The sequence below is a fragment of the Rattus norvegicus genome, chromosome 19 (assembly GCF_021556685.1).
Source record: "Rattus norvegicus strain SHRSP/BbbUtx chromosome 19, alternate assembly SHRSP_T2T, whole genome shotgun sequence".
Lineage (NCBI taxonomy): Eukaryota > Metazoa > Chordata > Mammalia > Rodentia > Muridae > Rattus > Rattus norvegicus.
The window spans coordinates 63938059-63964166 of NC_141552.1; the positions used below are offsets into that span (position 1 = coordinate 63938059).

The 26108-nt window shown below is 51.3% G+C and overlaps 1 long non-coding RNA gene across 1 annotated transcript; it reads right to left on the minus strand.

The window, feature by feature from the left end:
* LOC147999491 (uncharacterized) lies at positions 1–9030 on the minus strand. The gene is made up of 3 exons (XR_015644224.1): positions 8819–9030; positions 8532–8656; positions 1–1120 (listed from the first exon to the last, which is right to left on the minus strand). It is a non-coding gene; the product is annotated as an uncharacterized LOC147999491 (long non-coding RNA).
* Between the last annotated feature and the right edge of the window lie 17078 nt (positions 9031–26108).

Consider the following 26108-nt stretch of genomic DNA (forward strand, 5'->3'; position numbering starts at 1 on the left):
GTGAAGAATTATATGGTTTCCTTTAATTATGGATACTGATTTAATTGTGTATGATATTAATGTGGTCATTTTTAAACCTCCCATTGTAAACAGTAATGAAATTATTAAACTTCTCTCATGAAGTTCCTTACACAGTCTGTGCCAGCCTCGTAGAAAGGCTGTCTTGTTGACTCCCGGATCCCAGCTTCCCGCCCAGCACCTGGAGTTCTTTAGCACTCTTTTTTTTTTTTTTTTTTTTGTTGTTGTTATTATTATTCTGTCAGTTTTGGAGAAAGAGTCTTAGTCTGTGCTCCAGGCTGACTTCAAACTTGATTTTGATGCTCACCCAGCAGGTGGTGGGAGAGGCAAGGGAGGCATTGCATGTGGTGCACCGGAAGCCCTGGAATGGGAAGAAGGGGCCTTCCCAGCTTTCTCCGAACTTGAAGGCAATTCCACAGGTTGCTTTAAGCAGTCCTATGGACTTGCACATCCCCCTCAGGAGGAGTCACTGTGAGCATCCCTTAGAGAACATTGAAATAGCATGCTTTTCCTATAGGCAGTCTTTCCTATGTGGTGGGAGAGGAAGAGGCAGGAGAGGGAAGGAAGGGCAGAATCTGGGATCTCAGTGAGGAAGGTCCTCCTGTTTTACCCCCACCCCCACCCCCAGCATGTGCAAGTGGAGGACTGAGTTCTGAGTGACCCTGCCTTGGGGCTGTGTTACTGAGTGGGACTGATCTCAAAGCCGTTGGCATTATGGGTCACACCCTTGCACTGAGGGCATGATGGCTTTACCATCCCCTGCTTTGCTTAAAAATCACCCAAACCCCCAAAGGGACACAGGAGGGATCCTCATGGCAGGTCCTTGGACATCTTTGGGGGAGAAAAATCAGTGTTTCAGCCACCCCAGATTCCTTTTTCCTTCATGTCTATGGCTTCTGCAGGGGTCTCACAGTCTTTAGTGCCCTGTCTTCTGTTAGGGGCAGGGCGTTGGTCAATGCAGGTTAGAGATCCTAAGGCCAGAGTAAAGCGACTATTGCTAGGGCCTCTGAGAATAAGCCAAGAGTCTCATAATGGGAGAGCCTTCTCGATTATCCATGCCGGCCAATGTCCTAGTGTTGAGTCAGAACTATGGAGAGGGGACCTGTGGGTCAGAGAAGACACGTGACACCTCAGAACAGGGTTTAGTTGGGCTGCAATGACTTGAAGATAGAAGTCAGGCCATGAGCCAAGGGATGAGGTGGCTCTTGAAGCTGAGGACATCAGGGAAACAGACAGAAGGTTCTAGAAGGAACCACCACCCCAATTTGCAGCCCTGACCTTGAGGACTGTCAGGGTGTGCTGTTCTAAGTCATGTCTACAGCACTGTCCTACAGCCATGGGACAGGGGCACGGAATGTTGACATTCGGAGGAGAAACCCAGGACCCCCAGGATGGGTGTTAGGGGTTGTGTGTTTTATGGTGGGTCACATCATCTATCCCCTTTTCTCCAGACTCAACTTCCCCATAGCTGCTTCTCTCTAATCAGCGCCTGACCTTCTCACAGGGGAGCCACACACACAGTACTTGGGGACAGTGGGGTGGAAACCCCAAGGTTGAAAATAGCCCTGCATTAGTCTTGGTTAGGTTTCTGCTCTCTTCTCCGAGGCAGCCGGCTGAGAAAGCCACTTCCTTCTGCCAGCCCACTGTCCATACTGGCATCTGTCTTCTGTCCTGCTGAGCTCCCAGCCGCCTGGGGCTGGCAGGCCCAGAGGTGGGTCTCTGTGGGAAGGTTTTCCCTGTGATCCTGTTCTGGCTGTGGCAGAAGTTTTGGTGCAGAGGGGTGGGGATGGGGTGCTGCCTGCTTCTATCTTCTTCTAGAGTCTTTCTCGTTGTCAGGTTCGAGGCCGTGTTTCCTTTCTCAGGGTGAGAGCTCCAACCACGACGGTGTCACGGCCAAGAACTTGTTTCCACTCAAAAACCACGGGCCAGCACAGGCCTTTCTCAAGAAAATTTTTTCTTCCCTGTATTTCTCAAGCTTGACCTTAAGGGCCAGTGGCCACTGGGAAAAAATGTAAATGACGTTGTAGGACAGGGATCACCATCGGTGTGGAGGGAGAAAGAGGTTTTTAAAGTGGGCTCTACCGTTTGTCCCATTTCACATGGCCGCTTCTTAAATGCCAGGGGCACAAATCGTGCCCTGCTCACGTGGCTTGGAGACAAAGCTTCAGATGATGGCTTGTCACTCTCGTCTCACCGCCGAGCAGGCTGGAGATGTTTGCTGGGGAAAATGGATGTGTGAGCAAGGAACCGCTGGGTCAGATGTGACTTGAAGGCTCTAAAACATAGGGTCACCCCCTCTGCTAAGTCCGACCCATGTGCTCACTTGAAATCACTTTCCAGGTGGATGCCAGTGCCCTGAGTGTCTTCTGGACTGGAAGATGACCCGGTGGGGACAGTGGTTCATTTCAGCATGCTGGATTCTACTCATGATCCCTGGTGGCTCCAGCGATGTCCAGGGCAGCTCCCCTCAGTCATGATCCGGAAGACTGACAGGTGGTGGCATCCTTATCCCATCTCCCTCCACTTCAAGAGCATCAATCCCATTATTCAGATAGAGAAACTGAGACCCAGAGGCGAGCTATAAGCGGCAGAGTAGCTCATGCTGGCCATGAGGTGACCCAGTGCTTGGTGGAGGGTCAGCAGCCTGTCAGGCTCTTTACCATGGAGCTCTGACGGTGTGGGGCACCCTGCCTCCCTGTGTGTGTTTCAGAGGAGGGTCCTATCCTCACCCAGCTATGGATCGTGGCATCTCTGACACATTGGTTCTTCCGGGTGGGTCTGTGACTGGATAACAGCCGGAGAATACAAGGGGGTGCTCCACTGAGCTTCTGGGAGGTTCTCCCAGCCCTTCCTAGCCATCCAACAGGTACTCGGACTCTTCAGCCTTGAGTCTCCATCTTTAACCCTTTGTGCAGGAGACTGTCTTCTTACCTCCGCTTGGCCTCCTGTGCTTGTGGGACTCCCCTGCACGCACATGGATAGAGCAGAGGGATATGTGACTCCCCTATATGTGCACAGATAGAGCAAAAGAAGTGGTGTGGCAAACGGAGCAACACGAGCTGCTGGGATGTCAGGCACACGGCACGGACGGCTCCATTGTGGGTGCCTTGGTCTCCCGGGAAACTGTTTCCCCCAAACCCCCGCGTCCACAGAGGATTCTCCAAGTCCACAGACCAATGGCAATGGGGCAGCTCAGGGCTCGGGAACACGTGCTCTGCCAGGGGATACATCTTCGTGACCCCCCCCTCATAGGTCTCCCAGTCCCTGGGGTCTCCAGCAGCGCCTACCTACTATCCATTTTGCTCCCCAGCAAGTTAGCCTGAGCAGTTTCCCCAAAGGTCCAGAGATGACACGGCCTGCCTGCGACACTCTGGAGCCCCAGCCTGCTTCCTGTCTGAGTAGCTTCTCCTTCCTGCCACCCCAGCCACGAGAGCTTCCTTTTGCTTTTCCCGGGATCCACATGCCCTTCCAGTGATCTCACAGCTAGTGCCCCACCACTTCCTCTGCCTGGAATCTGCTTCCTTCCCTCATGGGCAGTTGACATCTCCCTCCTTCACACTCCTCTGCCAACAGCCACCTTGGGAAAAGCTCTCCCCTGGCCTCCAGAATAGAAGAACTCCCTCTGCACTGACAGAGCTCGGGCGAAGACACCCATACGTGAGACTCTCTTCCTTTCGTTAGTGAGGCTCCTCTATGGTACACTCAAGGAGGGCAAGACTCTTTCCACTCGTGTTCCCTGGTGCATCTTCAGGCCTGCAGCCTGGGGCCAGGTGCATGACATAGGGTCCAGTACTCTGTGACTCCATCCATTCCCTATCAATCCACCTGACACTTGCTCTTGTATTTGCTTAGCAACTATCCACCCAACCATACATCCATTCATCCACCCACCCATCCATCCATCCACCATCCACCCACCCATCCATCCACCATCCACCCATCCACCATCCACCCACCCATGCATCCACCCACTCACCCACCCACCACCCATCCACCCACCCACCATCCACCCACCCATCCACCCACCATCCACCCACCCACCATCCACCCACCCATCTACCATCCACCCACCCATGCATCCACCCACCCACCCACCACCCACCCACCACCCACCATCCACCCACCCACCACCCACCCATCTACCCACCCATCCACCCACACATCCACTATCCATCATTCACCCACCCATCCCTCTACTGAGCCAAGCACAGTGACAGGTTTGTCACTCAGGATCAAGGGAGAGTCACTGCCCTCCCTCTGAGCCTATTGTCTTGGTGACTGCAGGGAATAGTCCTGTCTGCTGATGGACCTACAGGCCTTGCTGTGGCTGTGGCTATGGCTGGGCCTGTGCTGGGTGCAGATGATGGCTCAAAGCAAGGCAAGGCTGCCACATTTGCATTCTTTACCATTTTGGTCTCAGTTTTGTAGAGGAAACTTTTCTGGAACTCTTTTAAAAACCAGAAAAAAAAAAAAAAGCACAGGAAATCACATCTTGGGTTCTTGGTCACTAAATTTGTGCTAAGTTTGAACACAGCCTTCTTTCTTTCCTTCCTTCCTCCTTTCTCACTTTTCTTTCTTTTATCTTTCTCTCTCAAGTGTGAAGAGTGGGGGGAGTGCTGGCCTGCAGTGTAGGGGGGGGAGTGCTGGCCTGCAGTGTAGGGGGGGAGTGCTGGCCTGCAGTGTAAGGGGGGGGAGTGCTGGCCTGCAGTGTAAGTGGAGGGAGTGCTGGCCTGCAGTGTGTGGGGGGGAATGCTGGCCTGCAGTGTAAGGGGGGGAGTGCTGGCCTGCAGTGTGTGGGGGGGAATGCTGGCCTGCAGTGTAAGGGGGGGAGTGCTGGCCTGCAGTGTAAGGGGGGGGAGTGCTGGCCTGCAGTGTAAGGTGGGGAGTGCTGGCCTGCAGTGTAAGGGGGGGGGAGTGCTGGCCTGCAGTGTAAGGTGGGGGGGAGTGCTGGCCTGCAGTGTAGGGGGGGAATGCTGGCCTGCAGTGTAAGTGGAGGGAGTGCTGGCCTGCAGTGTAAGTGGGGGGAGTGCTGGCCTGCAGTGTAAGGGGGGGAGTGCTGGCCTGCAGTGCAAGGTAGGGGGAGTGCTGGCTTGTAGTGGAAAGTGTGTGTGTGTGTGTGTGTGTGGGTGCTGTTCTGCAGGGAAGGGGGTGGAAATGGGAGTGGGCACTACAGGATGCCCAAGGGGGAAGATGCCTTTGAAACAGGATGGTTGGGGTGGGGATGGTACTCAGGCAGGGATGAGGTTTGGTCATGAAGTGGTTCAAAGCAAGCAGCCTTACTCAGCTGCAGGAGCCCCTGAGAGTGGCCAAATGTCCAGGATGTGCCTGCTGTGGGTGCTGTGCCTGCCATGGGTGCTGTGCTGGTTACCACAGTCCTTATTAGGCTCAGGAGGTCAGAGCATGTGGTGGGCCGGGATGGAGGGAGAACGGTGTCTGTTGCTTCAGCTGTGGGCAGGAGCTCTGTTTCAGGTGCTCTAGCTTCCTCCTCTGTAGAGCCAGCATACATATCCTGGGACCCCAGTTTCTCAGATCCACGTGAAGGTGAAGGGAGAGTGCCCATGGTGCTGGTCCCCAGTGCAAATTCCCCACACTGATTTCAGGCAGCAGGGTGGATACAAGGGACCAGAGAAAGCCACTAGGCAAAGGAACAGAGTATCCAGCTGGCAAGGTGGGGGGACTGTGGACCCCACAGAACCAGCTGTGCCTGGGGAGCTCCCAGGTTCAGAGGCAACCCCCTTTAGCACCCCGGTATATGTTGTGGGTTTGACCAGGCGGAGTCTCAGTCTCTTCTGGGCTCTCCTGTAGATCTACGGTTCCGGAGTGGATTTGGATGCTCTCTCAGGACCATGCCCGCTCCTATCACAGAGCCACGGATCTGAGCTGACAAGATCCAAACCTGTGTCTTCAGTAGCAGTTGCAACTTCTCCGGGAGTAGACCATTCTGCTCGGGGTCCCAGCACCTCATAGTCAGTGTCTCATCCCAACCTTGCCTGCCCCTTGCCTGGTTACTGCGTCTCAGCTAAAGCCAGCTACGGAGATGGAAGCCTCTGCCATTAGACTCGCGCCAAGCTGCTGTCATGTCCCGTGGGACTCATTTGCCATGGGTGCAGAAGGCAGTTTTCCTAACAGACATTTGGCTACGGATCTGATCTGCTACAGTAGCTCCTAGCTCATTCCCTCCACTTGGAGCTGGGCTGTGTGCTGGGGGGTGGCCATGAGCCCCAGGGGACAATGGAAACTCAGGAGTTGGGGTAGTACCCCAGCTCCTCTCTAGGCTTCAGGCTCCTGCTCTCCTTTCGAGCAAGAGAAAAAGATTCTAGAATCTAGCTGTTGTGAGATTAGCACCTGACTGTCATCCTCAGCTGTCCCATCAATGACCCCTTCTGTGGCTCCAAGGAGAGCTTGTTCACTCACTATATGGCTCCCCCACAAGTTTGCTCCTTCATGGGCTCCACAACAAAGCTTCTCCCAGGGCCAGGACTGAATGGCCTGGGAGACAGCGCTTCCTCTTTTGTGAGCGATAGGGTTTGCCTTGCACAAGGTCCCTCAGTGCAGGGGTAACGGGAGACAATGCAGCTAGGTTCATGGGGATTTAACTTCAGTGTTCTTTCCTTGCTGGTACCAGGTCTGCTGCTAAATTCCCCCTGTCTCTCCCGCCATCCATCCCTCCTTCCTGTTCTCCATCCTTCCTTACTTAGACCGTCCAGGCTGTTCCCCGATTCCCTACATAGTCAGGGATGACCTTGAGTTCCTGGCTCTCCTGCCTCCTCCTGAGGCTGTGATTACAGGGGTTCTTCATGCCAGGTTCATGCCGTCCTGCGGGTGAAACTCAGGGTTCTTGCACACTAGGTGAGCATTGTACCCCTGAGCCACATCTCAGGTCCCTGGTCTCTGTCTCTTAAGATGGACCTTCTTTGGATCTCTGAGCAGCAGGACCCTAAACTAGGTTCATTCTGGGCAGGCCACTTGACCCGACTACCACAGTTTCCCGGTCTTTAAGGGAGGAATAATAGGGCAGCTCTTGTATCAATACAGAACTGTGGTGTGGATTGTGGTGCTGGACACAACCATCAGGTCCTCCTTAATGAATGGTCCTTTGGAAGATGCAAACACCATGCAACAGATTTGATAATTACACCCTATATCCTAGTGGGGTGGGCGTAGTTGGTGCCCCCACTGAGGCTTAACAAGGGGAAGTGACAACTGTGTAAGGCAGCTGCCCACTGGTGCAGCCTGGCCTGTGTGGTGAGTCCCTTCCTGTCTTCTCAGAGTCATAGAGAGTGAATTCTGCTTATGGTCTCTGAATGAAAGTTCTTAGGGGAATAAGAGCTGTCTTGTTACACATTCTTTGAGGCAGATTTGAGGACAATTAAAATTTTAGTGATGGGGGCTGGAGAGATAGTTGAGTGGTTAAGGCTGTGGACTGGTTTTACAGAGGACCCAAGTTGGGTTCCCGGCGGCTATGTTGGGCAGCTCACAACTGCCTGTAACTCCAACTTGGGGTCGGGGGTTGCTCTCCTCTGACCTCCTCAGGCACTGACATGCCTATAGCATATACATTATAGATAAAAACATATTTAAAATAAAAACACTTTAATGACCGTGGAGATCCGGAATGTGGCAGAAGAGCTAGATTATCTTGGGCTATCTCAGCCCCTAAATAGCTCTGCACTGCCCACCTCTGTGGGTGACCTAACATTCTCATGACTGCAAGTAAGTTCTTCAGATTATACAAACAGAACCTGGCTCCTATCATCCCAAAGGCTAAGAATGTCATGGGGGTGTCTGAGGTTTAAAATAGATTCCCTTTCTAAGCCTTAACCCTCCTGACTTATGTCTCCAATGATGTATTTGAAAGATGCCTCAGCTGATATTGTTCTTTTTCCTTTGAAAGGGCCATGGTTGGTCACTCGGATATTTGTCCCCAGAACAAACTGGCTCTTGTGTGCTTTGAGGCGAGAGCTGTGTTTTGTTTTTGTTTTTGTTTTTTTTTGTTTTGTTTTGTTTTTTTTTTGAGGTAAAGGGCCCATTCCCTTCCATGCTGAGGAGACCCTGGCTGGGGTGCAGAGTGTCACCGTGTGCATGTGCAGCCAGATACACCCCCATATCTTTTCTTGTTCCTATTTCAGGTTCTCCTTCTGAATTTCAGTTTGGCTCAGGCTCCTGCCTTGCTGCCTGCCCTGGCTGGGAGCAGAGTTTCAGGGATCCTGTCCACCAAGGTAGTTCCACACCAGTTCCCGAGGTTACTCACACACCTCTCTGATAAGAAAACCGAAAGGTGAACTTGAACACTTGAGAACGCCAGCAACTTCCTGAATCCAGCCGTCCTCACCCCACCTCAAGGGACGAGTGACTCCTCAAGAGGAATCACTGGAGGAAACCCTGAGTTTTCGATAGCCCTGGAAAGGGAACTAGCCTAGGGCAGGTCTGGTTTCAGGATCTCACCTCACCTACTGGGGAGGGTGGCGAAGTAAGGGGGACCCCCTGCAGGGCCCCAAGGTAGAATTTCTTACCGTGCTCTGCTGGGGCCTGGTGTTCCTTGGCCACCTGTGTCTGACAGCCCCTTGCTTCATGGCCATGGGGTTGCAACATAGCTCCTGAGGTTTCCGTGGTCTTCCAGTCAAGGCTGGTCCAGGTGCTGAGGGAAGGGACACGTGGGAGCCAGAATTAGACCCCCCATGGAAAAACCATCGCCCTGCCTGATGTTTGTAGCTTTTTCACTTCAGGACCCACACCCTGCAACTGACTTTGGAACTCGATTCTGTACTGACATCAAACTGGTTTCCACCCTGTCTTTTACCTCAGTTCCCTCCAAAGTCAAGGGCCAGATCCTGGGTGTGGGTCTTTCTTTCTATCCTGTCAGGCTGGGCTGTCTAGGTAGCTGCTGTCCTCAGTGGCTGGTTTCCTCTCCCAAACCCTTGGGTATCTTCAGCACCTGCCTCTCCTGGGGCCTTGTAGAATGGAGAGTCAATGCCTGTGTAGTGCTCCTCAGATGACAGGCACTGTGTGGGTAAACAGGAAACATCCGTGCTGAGTGAAGGGAGTACAGGGTGTCCCTAAAACCTACTCACTTCAATGGTTAGATACAACTGCAAGTATTTTCTTGTAAAATAATTGTGTGTGCGCGTGCATGTCTGTCTGTCTGTCTGTCTGTAATGGCAAGGGGAAGGTGTGGGATTCCCTGTATTTGGAGTTACGGGCAGTTGTGAGCCACCCAAAATGGGTGATGGAAAGTGAACTCCAGTTCCCTGAAAAAGTCACAAGAACTCTCAATGACTAAGCCACCTCTCCTGTCCCAAGGAACAACTTTAAACATCTCAAAACATTGTAAGAATAGTAAAAGTAGGGGCTGGAGAGGTGGCTAGGCAGTTAAAGAGCACTGTCTGCTCTCCCGGAGGTCCTGAGTTCAATTCCCAGCAACCACGTGGTGGCTCACAACCATCTGTAATGGGATCTAACACGCCCTATTCTGGCATGCAAGAATACATGCAGATAGAGCACTCGTATACATAAAAAAAATAAATCAATCAATCTTAGAGAGAGAGAGAGAGAGAGAGAGAGAGAGAGAGAGAGAGAGAGAGAGAGAGAACTATAAAGGACACTGTCATGGCCAGAGTCACCTGCTCTGTGTTGCCATAGCCTTGTTGGGGTGGAACACACATCACCTGTAGTTCATCCATTAGTTTTGTAAAGTTTGGTCCAGCTGGCTTTAGTGCTGGATAGATTTGGTCAGGCCTGGAGGGCGCCAAGGACAGACCAGTCTCTGACAATCAGGAGCCTGTAAAACCGGGAGCTGAAGCCGCAAGCTGCAGGTCTCAGATCTGGAAGGATGGACTCTTCATCGTTATCTCCAGCCCTGGGTGGAGACGCAACTTTCTGAACTTCCAGAAAGATCCCAGGATTCCTACCTAGCAGAGGCTTTCTGGTAAAGAAGGAAGACATACCTTGCCCATCCCTTGAGGATTAATCCTATGGGCCTGTCAATCACCTGCATAGGAAGGCGCCTCTCAGGAGAGCTGTCTGCTGCAGACATTTCAAACTGTAGCATGAAGCCTGCCTAAACCTGTGGGTCAGCATGACAGGCTCTCTGGTCACTGTCACCCTGCATTTCTCTCCATGTTGGACCCTCAGGCCACTGTCCACTTTCACCCTCGAGAATGATACACATCCTAATCAAGCCTTTGTCTTCTGTGCTATGTATGCTCTGTGTCTCGACTGATGTGTTTCTGCAGGGCTGACAAGGACTGGGAAACTGAGGAGAGGCCAGAGGGGATGCTGGCTACTTTTACTGTATTCAGAGAGTTGTACGACCTTCCCTTCAGGCAGTTTCCAGACCCAACCAGAAGCACTGGGAGTGGGGGGGGGGATGGGGTTGGTGGGTGGGTGGGGTGAGGAGCTTAGTGGCCTGTCCACAGGCTGTGACAACTGCTGCCATGACTTTATCTAAACAATGCAAGCTGACTGCCGACTTTTTGGTGGCTGCGTTTCTATGTTAGATTAAGTCTCAGGCTTGAATGCTCTCCGGAACCACCAGGGAAACCCCCATACCTTCTGTCCCTTGTGCAGGGCATGGAACCTAGGTACATGCTAGACCAATGCTCTGCCACTGAGCAGAACCCCTAACATCAAAGATTTCTGCCTACGTTTAGGGATGAACAGGAAGCTCAGGTTGAAAGAGTCTGCTCTGGAAGGTGCTAAGGGGACTGCCCGGTCTTCCTACCCCTAGATCTGCTTAGCTTTGACTCTGAGATCTCCTCACAGCCTGGCCCAGTCTCCCAACCCAGGCCTGTTTTTAGCATTGTGTGTCATGCTGGCTGGGTCTAGGGAGCCTGGGCACTGTAGGGAGATGGCTGTCACTGAGCCTCAAGTCATTACTGTAGGTCACAAAAAGTACATTCAGAGGAGAGGAGGCTTTATTTTACCAGTGTCCTGTGGGAAGCACCTAGGAATGGAGAGTTTTACTGTATTTGTTTACTTTATGTGACACCAGTGGAGGTCAAAGGGCAACCTGTGGGACTCATTTCTCTACTCGAATCCCATGGATCCTTGGGATCGAACTGAGGGAATTGAGTTTGGTGATTAGCTTCACCAGCTTTACCTACTAAGCCATCTGGATGGCCCAGGAGAGGAGCTATTCAATTTTTTTAACTTAATAATTATATATATAATATATATACATATGTATTTTATATATATATATATATATATATATATATATATATATATATATATATATATATATATATATATATATATGTCTGAGTGGCCCGTGCATGGAGGACCTTACAGAGGTTGGAGGAGGGGTTCAGATGATCTGCACCTGTAGTTACAGATGCTTGTGAGTCATCACTTGGGTGCTGGGAATTGAACTCAGGACCTCCGGGAGAGCAAACCCAGGTCCTCAGCAAGAGCCGTGTGTGCCCTTGACAGCTGAGTCCTGCCCGAGAAATTCTGTTTAAGTGAAGCAGGAGAGGAGAGATCTCCCTCCTTCTCCCTTTCTTCTTCTTCCCTCCCTCCTCCTCTCCCTTTCCCTTCCCCTCCCTTTCTCTCCCCCTCTCCCTCCCTTCCTCCTTTCCTCCTCTTTTCCTCCCTCCTTCCCTTCTTCCCTTCCTCCCTCTTTTTCTTCCATTTTTTTTTGGTGCTTGTGAAATGAGCGTGTTTAACAGACAGGAGTCAGAGCTTATGGCTGACCAGCAAAGGAAAGATTCAGAAAGCTTCCACAATGGCCCTATCAAAAGAAGGGACTGAAGACAAAGAACTCTGTCCCATCTGGAGATGGGAGGGAACTTTATACTTTTTTTTTTCTTCTCTTTTTCAATAGGGGTATTTTAAAGATTCATTTTCATTTGTCTGGACTTGAATCAACCAACCAACCAACCAACCAACCAAACAAACAAACAACCAAACAACCAGTATATTATCAGTGACTTGGGGCAACCTGGGGCGAGGCTCTCTTACCCTGGGAAGGGACGGGTTATTCTGCCTCTATTTAAATGTGTATTGGTTCTAGTCTCACGGTTTTCTGTAAATTGTAAAGTGACCCCAGGTGTGGAGTGGAGGATTTTAGACTTTGTTCTCCACCACCTGACCTGGTTTGGCCAAAACTGCAAATAAATTCACTTTCTTCACTGATTTTTGTTAGCTAATTCTCTCTCTCTCTCTCTCTCTCTCTCTCTCTCTCTCTCTCTCTCTCTTGAAAATAGATCTCCCCACAATAAATTCTAATTATGGTTTGCTCGCTAATTTCTTTAAAAACATCAAGAGAGGATCGCTACGAGGGATGGCTCTGTGGTTAAGAGCAGGTACTGCTTTTGCAGGGATCCGAGTTTGGTTCCAGCACTCGCGTTGCATCTCACAAACACCTGACTCTAACTCTCAAGGATCCAACACTGCTGCCTTCCTAGGGCCCCTGCATACCTGTCTTTATCCTAGACTGCCCCATGATTAGAAAATAAAAGGAACCTTTGAAATATAAGGAACTCAGACTGGGAGGTGGCTTAGCAGTCAGCGCTCGTTGCTCTTGCAGAGGACCTGAGTTCAGTTCCCAGCTTCCATGTGGTGACTCACAACCATCTGCAATTCCAGTTCTAGGGGATCTGATGCCCTCCTCTAACCTCCACAGCCACCAGGTACACATGTGGTGTATATTCGATAGGCAGGCCACGCATCCACACACAGGGGGAAACCTTAAAGAAACAAAACAACAGCAAAAACCCCAACCAACCAACCAACCAACCAACCAACCAACCAACCAAAACAAAAAACCCCCAAAACCAACCAACCAACAAAATCCCCAAACCAAGGAAACCAAGGCAGCAGGTTTATGGACCTAAGTAGCAATATCTACTGTTCTGGAGACAGGAGCATCTCTGAGCTGACACAAAGTTGCAGAATATCTCTGAGCTGACACAAAGTTGCAGAGCATCTCTGAACTGATGCAAAGTTGCTGCAGGGCTGCAGAAGCAGTCACTGTCTGGCCTTTTCCAGCTTCTCTGGGGTAGTGGAGAGGGACTCATTCTCTCCAGATTAGGGACAGCCGTGGAGTGTTGACATCAAATTTCTGCCTCTCTCCTTCCACTCTCCCAAGTAGAGGTAACCATGGATGACTTCAAACAACCCTTCTCAAAACTCGCTGGTTACTAACTTCATCCCCAGCAATATAACTGGTCCTGGGTTTAGATACGGTTTCCAGGGGGACAGGGGTGTGGGCTCCTCACTATTCTCATTTCACGGATGGAAAAACCAAGGCTCAGAAGAGCTGGGCAGCTTGCCTGAGACCACACAATCAAGTGAGTGCTCAAGGGAGGCTATCTCCGTTGCCTCCACCCCCACTAACTTCTACATTCCCATCTCCTTGATCAATCCCTTGTGTGCTGTCCACTCTCTCCTGTGGCTGGCAGGTGCAGAAGCCATGTGACACAGGGTGGAGCCCTGTGTCCCCTTTCCCAACCCCCTCCATTCTCTGAAGGTTGTTGACCAAAGTGCTCCACACTTTCTTCATGAGGTTTCTGTTCACCAAGTCAGGTCAGCTGCACGGTGGACCACAAACAGCTGGCAACACAGCTAGTGGTAAGAGCTGGCCAGCAACATTGGAGACAGCTGGGAGCTGTGGCTTCCATTTTAGACGGAAGCAGTCACTTCTGGAGGTCAGGCTCTGTTATGGCCCCTGCGTGCTGTGGGTTGGGGGTGAAGGCCATGGCACCTCATTATCCAGCACTGGGGGTGAGGCAGGGGATTGAGGGCAAGTTGGAATTCTAGAACATTTTGGAGGAAGCCTTTCCATCAAAGGCAGTATGTGTTAGCCCAGCACTGATGGAAGGAGAGAAACCACAACTGAGGCAGGGTCTGCAGGCTAGAAGGCTGACATGGTTTGCTGGCTAGACCAGGCAGCTCCTCTTTCAACTGTCCTGACAGGAAGCAAGATATTCTAAAGAGACATGTGTGCTCCTCTCTCTGGCTATCAGCTTTGGAAACAACGGACTCTAAGAAGAGACCTCACATGGCCCCGATGGCATGGCAGATGACCTTATGGGACAGACTGGAGCTATGGCAGCAGTGATGGGAAGATTCACAACTGGGTCAGGACCCCTTAGCTCTGCATGCCCCGTGCCTTCTATTTAAATAGAAATCTCCTCTCAGGACCCCGAGAATGGACTTGAGGGTCAGTGTCCCTCTTTTTTCCTCTTCCCAACATGGACACCCATGTCTTCTGAATAAAGTTCCTTTCTCTGCTTCTCCCTGTTCCTTGTCTGTTGAATTGGACTGTTGGGGTGGGTGGCTGAGAACAGTGACAGTCTCTTAAGTGGAACCCAGGCCCTTTGTCAATGGTGCAAGACTAGCTGGGGACATAGGTCAAAGGACTCCCCTGGATCCCCTTTCCTCCCTCTTGAATGCCTTTCCTTGTAGCCTTGGCTCCCTCAGAACATTCCAGCAACTATCACAAAACTCCTTTGCAGGGGGCTGGGGATTTAGCTCAGTGGTAGAGCAAACCCAGCCCTAAGAGAGGAAAAAGCCCACACTGCTCGTTGGAAGCAGTATTGAGAGTCTGAGTAGCCATCTCTGCGGGGGCTGTGTATCAGCGACTCTCGCCTGCCATTTTCCTGGTGACAATTTGAAGGTGTATAGCTCCGAGGACAGTGTGCATGATATTATATATATATATATATATATGTATATATATGTATATACATATACATATATATTTTAAATTACAGTTAGGATCACAGCCTGGCCCCAGGATGAAGACAATAGGCTTCTGGGTGGTGGGCTGGTAAGGAATGGTTCTTTTTCTCCTTTCAGATTTTTATATAATGTTTTTATGACTGTTTTTACGATTGATTAAAAAAAAAAAAACCAAGGGAAAATGTGTTCCAACAAAGCTCATGACTGAGAGGGGGTGGCAGCCTGGCTAGGTTTCCGTTCCTCGTGAGGTGACTTCCCACCTGTGATTCAGGCTCCCTCACCGCTGCTGGTGGAAGTGAGCCAGCCCCAGGGATGCCACACCCGCAGGGAGCCTCCTGCAGCTGCACGGACAGCCAAGAGCTTCAGCCCCTAGATTCTCCAGAAAGACCACCTTGACCCAAACAGCCTCCTGCCCAAAGTACAGCCAGGTGTTTCATGGGAGGGAACCATGCGTTTCACAGCACGCCTGACAAAGTTACAGCCCAAAGACACCCTAGCCTCTGCCACCCAAGGCCTGTTTGTTAGGACACCTCCTAATCCCCACTCCCTCCTTCTTAGGTCCCTGGAGGCATTTGAGACCTATTACCAGCCAAAGTCAGTGCCCACCCTTCCTGGGCTAGCCAGGTCCGAGTCCTCTTCTGGGGGGCCTCGGGCCACAGCCAGGGGTAGCCCAGGGCTCCACACCCTACATGAACCTCTCACAGAGCAGAAGTTCCCAGGGAGCCTCACTTGGGCCTTGTTTCCCACCAGCTTCTCCTGCCTTCCAAATAGGCCACCTCCCCCCCCCCAACCCCGTCCCCTGTCCCCAGGCACTTGTGTGACGAGGCTAGACCACTTAATGCTGCCACCTCTCTGTCACCAGCACAGCAGAGCTGCTCTTTCCAGGGTCCTAGATGCTTGGATTTCCATGTCTGGAGGTCATATGTCTGTTCTCCCAACAGACCTGCAGCACTCTAGCTAAGGCCCAGGACCTTTCTAGAAAAATCTTGGTTTATTCCCCCAGGACCACTGTTTCTCCTGCAAAGGAGGTTTTTTTTTTTGTTTGTTTGTTTGTTTGTTTGTTTGGTTGGTTTTTTTTTTTTCGGAGCTGGGGACCGAACCCAGGGTGGCCATGTTGCTGGCCCTTGTCCCATCTTTAATGTGCCCTTCAGTCCCGCTTGCCACATAGGGCTCAGGCCCCTTACAATATGGTCCCTCTAACCGCTCACTGAGTGATGGTATCTCACTTCAGCCAAGTTTCTGTCGAGTATCACATCTCCAGAGAAAGCTGTCCCCCCTGTCCCCTCCTCAGCCACCGCTCAGCTTTGTCTTCCTCGAGGATGCTTGTCTCACCTGATGCCTGCCCAAGCTTGTCATGATGAGGGGTGGCCTGTTTAGCTCACAGGACTAGTTCTTAGTATTTACTGGCTCTCTGTCACTTCTCCTGTGACTCAGATACTTGGGATTCATTTACTATGTGTGGTGACTCGAACCTTAACACTCCGGAGTCCAGCCCCTAGAAAGACTCAGACCCTGGAGGCAAACCTGATCTTAGTGATTTGGGCCTGGACCAGCATCCTCTTACTAAAGCCACTGGCCTGGGCTGTTTCTTACACACCTGCTTAATTATTCTCATCCTCACAGTGGGACAGTGGTGGCTCCTGTCTCTCTGGGTGGCTATGGACAAACAGACACGTCTCCAAAGTCACTTCGAATGGACAGCAGGCAGCTATTAACCTTGAGAATTTGCTTAACGGGAATACCGTACCTGGAAGGCCATTTCAAAAGGCTGTGGGCAACCTCTTTCCTCTTCAGTCCCTGTGGCTATGACTGGTACAGTTCTCAGTGCTGGATACTCAGTATCCCCTTAGTGCTGAGAACTCAGTACTCTCTGTGCTTGCAGCCTGGGCTCCACTGCACTGTACTCAAGTTTCAAGCCTGTCATTCCCCAGGACTGGGGAGTCAGGGAGCCACTGCTTCTGGGACGTCTTGGGGGGTGGGGGGAGTCAGCAATGTTCTCTATCTAGATGACCCTGTGGGACTCTAGTGAGACACTGGCAAGTGCGAGGCTCCCACAATTGGCTGCAGTTTGGAAGCTCACAGTTCACCAGGTTGTACGCTTTCCAGCCTGGGTGTGTCGTTTAATTTATGTGACTGCCCTTTGGGTGTAAAGAGGTCTTGGCAGGAGTGAAGATTTTCTAAAAAGACCCTTGTGCCCTCCCTTTGACTCTATAGACAAATGGAGCTTTGTGAGGAGAGTTTCATCCTAGGGAAATAAAAGGCCGAGGTCTGGAGTCAGCCTTTGGGGAGCTTGTCTCTTGGGAAGAGTCTTCGCACCGTTCTGACCTTGTCAGACTACCTCACAGGGGAGCCTGGAGCTGGGACAGTGATTGACAGGACCACACTGAGGTCAGGACAGCCAATCTGTGCACCCCTGTGCCTTCTAAACATTTCCACCATCAGAACCCTGGATACGCATGGAGGGTGCGGGGGTGGGGTGGGGGGCATCGCCACACCTACTTCTATTGTGGACACACCGAGTTAATCTCCTTTCTCTGCCCCTCTCCTTCACTCCTCTCTGTTTAATTGGTCTACTGAGGTCGTGCGTCTGAGTCATCCTCAGATCCTGGGTTGTCCGGGCTGCTGGACACAACACAAGTAACGCAAGGCCAATGGCATTAACCCGCCCCTGTCACAGTGGGGGAAACCAAGGCTCAAGGAGGCTGGAACCTTGCCCACCGTTACACAGTTATGGCGCAGGGTGACCCAGGGAACTGTTATCTGGGAGGACAGAGTCAGGCATCCCGAATTCTCCTGACGCTCTGGGAACAGCCCTACCCGCTATCGGCAGCTGGATGGTAGAGAGCAGAAACTCGGGCTTGGCCCTTGTAGTTTAGCTCGCAGGGTCCCACATAGGACCCGGCGACGTATCTTGATGCCTCCCAGGTGCCCAAAGACACCTGGAGGAACCACCACCCAAAGCTTCCAGCCACTTCTTCCCCAAACCTGACCGCACAGTGAAGACATCTGCTGGGGAGGGTGCGGCACCTGCCAGCCCGCAGCTTCTTCCCTACCCGAGGAGGAACCAGTCCCAGGACTGGCTACTTTCACTGTGCTAATTAAAGCCAAGAGGCAGAGGGATGGGATCTGGGGCCTAGGGGGGACACCTGGGGCCTGGGCGATGTTCTGCGACTTTCCTTCTTTTGAAAATGTAAAAGTAAACTTTATATGGGATCCCAGATAGCGAGAGACATAAGAGGTTCCCATGCGCCTTGGAACCTCCCCACTAGGTCTCCATGATTCTTCCTGGATGGAGTACGTACCTATGGTCCCCAGTCTTTGAGGATATATCATCATCACCCAGGCCTGACTGTTGGATGACGTTAGGGTGCAATCTTGGAGGTGGACCCCATGGGTTGAATAAATGCAGATGTCATTTGCCACCGATGCCTGCCATGCAGGGTACTTCCAATGTCCTGGTGCCTCTCAGTTTTACCTGTGCCTCCAGCCTTAGAGAACTGATTGCTGCAGCCAGAGGCATCAGGCCGCCATGGAGAATGGCTGCAGGTCAAGTACATGAAAGAGAGTCTGAGCAGGGCAGTCGTGTTGAGACAGTGTAGAACACAAACGGCAGAGAAGCCCTCATGGGGATAGATTTCACCTGCTCTTCCTCACGGCTGCGAGTCATGAAATGTCAACACAGCTCCCAGAGCCGAAGTCACCTACTGAGATAATGTGTTTCTCTGAGGATAGCTCGGACGGATGAAGACGTTCAGAACAAGACATGAACTGTGCTTAGTAGGGCTCAGATGTGGGCGCCTTGAGTTCTACTGAATCAGCGTCTCCCTCTCACCCTAAAGGCAACACAGCAAACTCCGTTGGGCCACCTGACAATTTCATTCACAGAAGGGAAATTCTTTTTAAGAGACTTCAACCAGCTTGGTCTAAGCTTTGCCTAACCTTTATGCTTTAGTGTAAACTAAACCCCTGAAGAATACACTCAGCGAACCACAGGGCCATGTGTGCAGCCATTGTCAAGACACCTCAGGGTCTCTTGTCCTTGAGTAGTTTGTGTCTCTCTCTTTGGGGCACCATCTAAATATCTAATAACCTTACTACTTTCACTTCTCTTTGGCTCGTCCTGACATTCTTTTCTGTGGCATGCATATAATTCCAGTATTCGAAAGGCTGAGGCAGGGGGATCTTGGATTTGAGATCAGCCCATATGTGAGCACCAAATCCTGCAAGAAACTAACAAATATTTTATGGATGACTACAAAATGCATGGGATACTAAAGATAAAACCAGACACTTTAAGGACATCTGGGCCATTTAAAGTTTCACACGGATAGAAACTTAGCAGTGAAATCAGGGAAGGGTGTCCAGTTTCTGTGGTTTAATTCATCACCTAGTTGGTCTTAGGCTACTGGCGTAACATGACTGAGTTCTTGGAGCAGATATCTCAGTTGGATCATGAGGGAGTCAACACAGAAATAACATGGGTAACAGCCTGGGACAGCAAACCCAGTTCTCTGCAGAGCATGCAAGCTCAGATTTGATCAGTCTGGATGAAGACAGGCGCAGGGTTAGGATGAGTTAGAACCAGAGTTGTGAGCTGTAGGCAGTTTGGGCGACTTGCTAAAGAACATTTCAAGTCCCCATCATATGTAAAGAGCAATTGCTATCAATACAATGACCCTGAGGCAGCCGGGCAGCAGGCAAGGGATTTTGAAGTGATGATCCCGTTCACCAGGCTTTTTATTCTCCTATGAATGGACTGGATAAGGGGCAGTTTCAACTCGATGCTGGGGAGTCTGGTCAGCTCTGGGCTACCGGAGCTGGAGTCACATTACTCTCCAGTGGGACTCGGGGGTTCATGTGGCTTCAAGGGGAGAAGGAGGAAGAAGCAGTTTGCAAACCTAGACTCTGGACTTTTCTGGGTGTCTCCTAGCATTGAAATGCTTCAGTGCAGGGCTGGCTACTGGTGCAGATGCCTCTGCAGTACAAACACACAGAGCTGGACGTGGGTGCTCAAGCCGGGTTGGGCTGGCTTTCTCCTTGTGGGGATCCCAGCAATGACAGGATTGTATGGGCTTATCCACTCTGGGGTGCGGTCTCGCTCTATGGCCACCATCACAGTTGTGAAACCATGTGTCCAAGGCGACAGACCCACGGTGGAGTCTGGTGATTGACAAAGAAGCTGAGCTGGCTCGGAGCCCTAGAGGGTCTGGGTGGAGGCGACACCAGGGTACAAGGTTGAATTTGACCAATATGAGTTAGAATCCCGTCTCATGGGTGTCGCTTGTATAGCGAGGTGTCCTGTGCAATGCTTATTTCTGTACCTCATTTCCCCCATCTGTACAATGAGTGTACAGTGACATGTCTGTCCAAGCTACTTTGAGGACTCTATAGGTACTGAAGCCACCCACTGAGGCCTGACAACCGGTCTGCTTAAGCAAACACTCAGAACATCATCAGGTTGACGATGAGACCAATGGAGAACCTGGAGACCTAGACATCCTGCAGGGTTTACTGGGAGCAGAAAGAGGAAGTCAGCCAGAGCTATCACTGTTGAAACCCAGCCTGGGCCACAGACTGGCCTAAGGAGGCTTCTGCAGCCTGAGGTAGCATGAGGGATCCCTGAGAAAAGGGTTTGGTGTTCAGGAACACACTCTCCACACTGTCGAGTGCTGTGAATCTTTAGCGGTTACCACATATGTCTATGTGCTCTCCGTGTATCAGGGTGGGTCCCTTGTGCTTAGCACACACACGGGACTTTGTGGATTCTGGCTGTGAGCTGGGGGAAACTTAGTGGAAGTGTGTGGCTGGGAAAGGCAGTGAACAAGCACACCCATCATGGTAGCTAGCCAGCCACTCCTGGGTCTTCAGAGGTTCTGCTGGGCTCTCTGTGACCCCTTGTGCTCTGGCAGTGGACTCCAGCCCAGAAGGAAGGAAGACAATGTTGCCGTGCTGTCCCCGTATGACCTGGGAAGCAGGCCAAGTGCACGGCTGCCTCTTGCTCCGAACTCCAGGGTTCAAGACTAAATTATGTGCGTAGCTCTTGAAGCTCATCCTGTCCTGGGTCCTCTGGGTCCTGCAGACACCCCTCACTTCCCAAGCTACTGTGGCCCAGCTGGCCTGAGGGTTCTGAGATTCTGAGGGAAGAGGTTCTGAGCCATTTTGAACTCATCTCTCTCTCTCGAGGCCATTTCACAAGAAACTTGCATCTGACACTCACCTGTGGTTCAGATCCTCAGCCAGTCCAGCAGAGGGCAGCTTTCTCTGTGCCTTGATTTTCCTCTGCAAGGTTTTTTTTTTGGGGGGGGGGCTCCCACAGGCAGGCCTGTGTGGGGGAATTGCATCGTGGGGGTCCACAGTCTCTTTAGTTGGAAAGGAAGAAGTGAGTAGCATTCAAAATTACATTTGAACAAGAACCTAGGATTTTAATGGAAGGATGCCTGGTTTAGAGGATGCGGGCTGTGCACATCCCTGGGTACCACTGTGAACCTCTCAAAGGCTAAAATCGTTGAGGGCATGGGATGAGATCCCCATCTTGCCGGGTACATTGGGCAGGAGATGGCACGGGGGAAAGCTCTGTGTGGGGTGTTCGCTGCAGCATTAGGTTACAGTGTTAGGAAGGTTGAAGACCCCCTCTTCTAGGGGAAGGGGCTCCTTGCTCAGATAAAGCATCTTCATCTTCTGGCTCGTAGCAGTAGCAGAAGCCAAGCTCGCAGCCCTGCAGAGTGTGGACGGGGCAGCAGCAATGCAGCTGCAGGCTAGGCAGCTCCATGCCCAGAAACAACCTTCAGGTCCCAGGTCCTTCCTATAGTCCTGCTCTGGAGCCTTGACATCGCCTGGGTTGTTGGGCTTGCCCTCAGATGGAGACGGTGGTTCCCATGCCCCACGTCTATGACATAGTCTGCAGACAGAAGACACCAGCTCTTCTGGGCACCTTCCCAGAATCCCCCTGTCTTTCACTGGCTGGAACTGGTCACATGGCCATTTTGGGCCAGCCACTATGCAGGCATTGGGAAGACTCGATGAACTCAGATTGGGAGCCAAAAGGTCAGGATGCGTGTACCTTGCTGCTTTTCTTCCAAAGTCCGGGTATCTGGATTCTTGAGTGTTGCAGTGTAGACCTGCAAATGCAGAGGGGAGTCCCTGGGGACTCCAAGACCTAGGAAGTCAGTCATGTGCCTCTGCACCCGATTTCTCCCCAGCCATCCATAGCTTCTGCAAGCAACACTGGCTTAATGGAGGCTCATCCTCAGGTGATTGACAGTTAACCCCTGCCTGGGCGTGGCTCTGGGAAAGCTCCTCAACACAGATGCTCTTCCCATTCCGCCTCTCTGCTCCACCCCTGGCCCGGATTCCCAGGTCCTTGCTTTCATGAGCCTCTCAGACAGGGATGCTCCCCAACTCCTCCTCACTGAGTCTCAGGCAAGGGTCAGTCAAACTTTCTGGTTTGCATCACCGACTTCCTTTGGCCCCGAGCTCCATTTACAGAGATCGACGCCGACACGACCTGACCTCCTCCCCAGTTTCAGCTGCTTGTGCCCTGTGTCGTGTCTGCTTTCTACATCTTTAGAGTTGACTTGAAGGTAGATTTTAGGCGTGTCGTTTGGCCACACGTGAGGATGCTGGGAACATCTACAAAGATCAGAGGCTTCGTCCTCCACAGTCCCAAAGCACAGAGAATCAGCATCAGGTTTCACATCCCTGCGTGTATGATGCATGCATACGTGTGTGTGCCTGTGCGGATGTGTATTCATGTGCATTTGTGTGTGTGCATGCAGGGGCCCACCTGCCATGGGGCACACAGGCGGTCAGAAGACCACCTCAGGTGTCAAGCTTTGTCTCCTACCTGGTTTGACGCCGGATTTCTTTCTTTGGAGGTAGAGAATGTTGAGCTGGCTGTCCCCCGAGCTCCTTCAGAGTCTCCTGTCTCAGCCTCCATTTTACTATTTACTATAGGAGCCCCAGAATTGTAGACGTACACCACAGTGTCTGCCAGCAGTAAGCGGATTCTGGGAGTTTGAACTGAGGTCCTCAAGCCTTTGTGGGCCATCCCCACAGGCATTGGTATCTTTTTCACTATTGACTCTTGGATGATTCTTCAGGATACACTGTCCTTGGATCTTACTAGAGATTGTTAATCTCATCCAGCCTCTGAGGGGTTAATAAGGTCTAAATGACTTGACCTAGTGGAAACAGCTGCAGTGCTACCCAGACAGAGATCCTCCCACACAGAGGTCCTCCTCCGACTTCCCATGTCCAGCTGCTGATCTGGAAGCGGCTCCTCAGGGCACACGCAGGACAGACACCAGGTTCTGCGGTCTGCTGTTCAAAGACTGTCTCCAGAAAGTTCGTGCCCTTAGCCAGAGATCGTGTATCTCAGGGTGGCCTGCAGCTCGAGGGGCAGGGGTTCCGTGCCTCCTCCTCAGCCCTGGCTCTTGACCCATCTTAACACCCAATGACCATGTCCCAGCTGTGCTAAAGCCACACTTCCTCTGGTTCATGATGACACCTTTCAGGGAAGTGGTCATGGCGGGGTCTGTGACCACACGGCAGAGGAAGGTTCCACGCAGACAAACAGTGGGCACATCTGTTTCAAGGGCTCGGTGAATGCCGTTATTATAGTTTCTGTACCCCTAGAACTCACAGCAGCAGTAACAATAGTGGCCTTTGGCTTCTTCCTCCCCAGTGGCCCAGGGCCTTGGATGCCATTATGAAAGCAGTTAGAGTTGTGGAGCACGTGCCCTGTGCCAGGTCCAAGGCAACCTGCCTGTGGTTATGTTCCAGATCCAGCAGTGACCTCTTCAGAGAGCTCACCCTAACCTCAGAGTCCAGGAGCATTCTTACAGAGAGCTTAAACCCAGGATAAAGATATTTGCAGATCTTACAGAAGTACAGACATGAGTGTGTGGAATGATGCAGGGAGGGCCTTGATGCCAGTCCAAGTGCAGTGGAGACTCCTCACAGAGAGGAGGGATGAGGGTGACCACACAGGCAGGGCTGAGTGACAAGGCCACCGGCCAAGCCAAGCCAATGGCCATCAGGAACCAGAAGAGGGAAGGAGATTAATTTACTCCTAGGCCTCCAGAAGCTCAGCCCTTCGAGCACCTTGATTTTGACCCAACAGAATTAACATCTGCATTAGGCACTTTTTCCATTGCTCCAACAAATGCCAGACAGAAGCAACATAGCAAGGGTTTCCGTTGGCTGAGGGTGAGGCCAGGGGTGAGTGAGTCCATTTTGGAGGAAAGTCTCAGCAGCAGGAGGTAGCCGCTCCTGCTGTACACATGGCCAGGAGGTGGAGATGAACGCTGGCACCCAGTTCACGGTCCCCCAGTCCAAGACCCCAGCTCCGAGAATGGCGTCATCCAAATTTAGGGTGACTTTTCCTATCTTAATTAACTCAGCCTACAAGCTCCCCCACAGGTCTGCCCAGCACTTTCTAACTTTTATTTTGAGGAAGGGTCTCACTAAGTTGCCCGAGCTGGACGGAAGCTGATTTCAGATTTCTAGATTCTAGAACTCTCGAAAGTTAGATTCCTGTTGCAATTTGCTGAGTTCGTGGTGATTTTTATGGCAACCATGGGTGAGCATGACACACGTGATCCGAATTTTACACACAGAAAAAACTTGGCCTAGGAGTTTGTCCCTGCAGCGAGTGGCAGGGTCAGTTGTGTCCTTGTGTTTCATGCCTCAGCCTCGGACATGTCTTCCCTAGTAATGCTGTTCCGTTTGAGCTCTGCAGTTTGAGAGTTTGGAGCAGGGGATTAGAGATGAGTTGTATTGCAAATATATGCAGATATATGCAACTGTATGCAAATGACCTCAGGTAGCTCAGCCTATCAGCTAATTCCTTCTCTCCTTAGAAGTGGATTGCCTGCAAATAAGAGATCAGAAAAGGTCTCTAACTGTGTGCTTGAGCGAAAAAGAAAAGAGCCCCTTAGAGAAGCATGGAGGAGAAAATCCAAGAAGAGTCTTAAGTGCTTTCTAAATTAACAAAGATGGCTGAGTAATGAGTTCTATCAGTAGAGTGGATCACCTATGGGAATCATCCAGAACAAAGCAGGGAGTCCAGAAATAGGGCTGTTACTGTTGTTGTCTCTGTTCATTAGCTTGGGGTAGACTACACCACAGTAACAGATCTCAAAAGCTTATCATGACAAGGGTTTACTTACTACTCAAACTTCATCCTCATAGCAAGAACAGGCTGGGAGTTTCTCTCCACTGTCTGCAGGTTCTCTCCACTATCTGTCTTCAGGTTTTCTACTGTCTATAGATTCTCCCACTGTCTGCAGGTTCTCTCTACTGTCTTCAGGTTCTCCCACTGCCTTCAGTCTCTCCACTGTCCACAGGTTCTCTCCACTGTCTGTCTGCAGGTTCTCCACTGTCTGCAGGTTCTCTCCACTGTCTGTCTGCAGGTTCTCCACTCTCTGCAGGTTCTCTCCACTGTCTGTCTGCAGATTCTCCACTGCCTGCAGGCTTCCACTGTCTGCAGATTCTCCCACTCTCTGCAGGTTCTCTCCCACTGTCTGAAGGTTCTTCCCCACTGTCTGCAGGTTCTCTCCACTATCTGTCTGCAGGTTTTCTACTGTCTATAGATTCTCCCACTGTCTGAAGGTTCTCTCTACTGTCTGCAGGTTCTCCCTCTGTCTGAAGGTTCCCCACTGTTTTCAGGTTCTCCCACTGCCTTCAGGCTCTCCACTGTCCACAGGTTCTCTCCACTGTCTGTCTGCAGGTTCTCCAGTGTCTGCAGGTTCTCTCCACTGTCTGTCTGCAGATTCTCCACTGTCTGCAGGTTCTCCACTGTCTGCAGGCTTCCGCTGTCTGCAGATTCTCCCACTGTCTGCAGGTTCTCCCCCACTGTCTGCAGGTTCTTTCTGTTGTCTGCAGGTTCTCTCCACTGTCTGCAGGTTCTCTCCCACTGTCTGCAGGTTCTTTCCACTGTCTGCAGGTTCTCTCCACTGTCTGTAGGTTCTCCCATTGTCTGCAGGTTCTCCCACTGTCTGCAGGTTCTCTCCCACTGTCTGAAGGTTCTCTCCCACTGTCTGCAGGTTCTTTCCACCGTCTGCAGGTTCTCTCTACTGTCTGCAGGTTCTCCCATTGTCTGCAAGTTCTCCACTGTCTGCAGGTTCTCTCCATTGTCTGCAGGTTCTCCCACTGTTTGCAGGTTCTTTCTATTCTCTACACATCACCACCTCCACAACTGAGGTAGCAAGAAGGAGAAAGACTAGAGAATCTCATGGAGGCTTTGTATTTCTCCTCTTTTTGAAAGGGACTTACATTACTTTATGTCATCTCTGTGTTGTTGCTTCAGCAAAACACCAGAAACTTTATAAGAAAAAGAGGCTCTTTATCTGTGTTTTTGAAGCCTGAAAGCCCATAGAGCTTGACATGGGTACTAGCTCCAGTAAAGG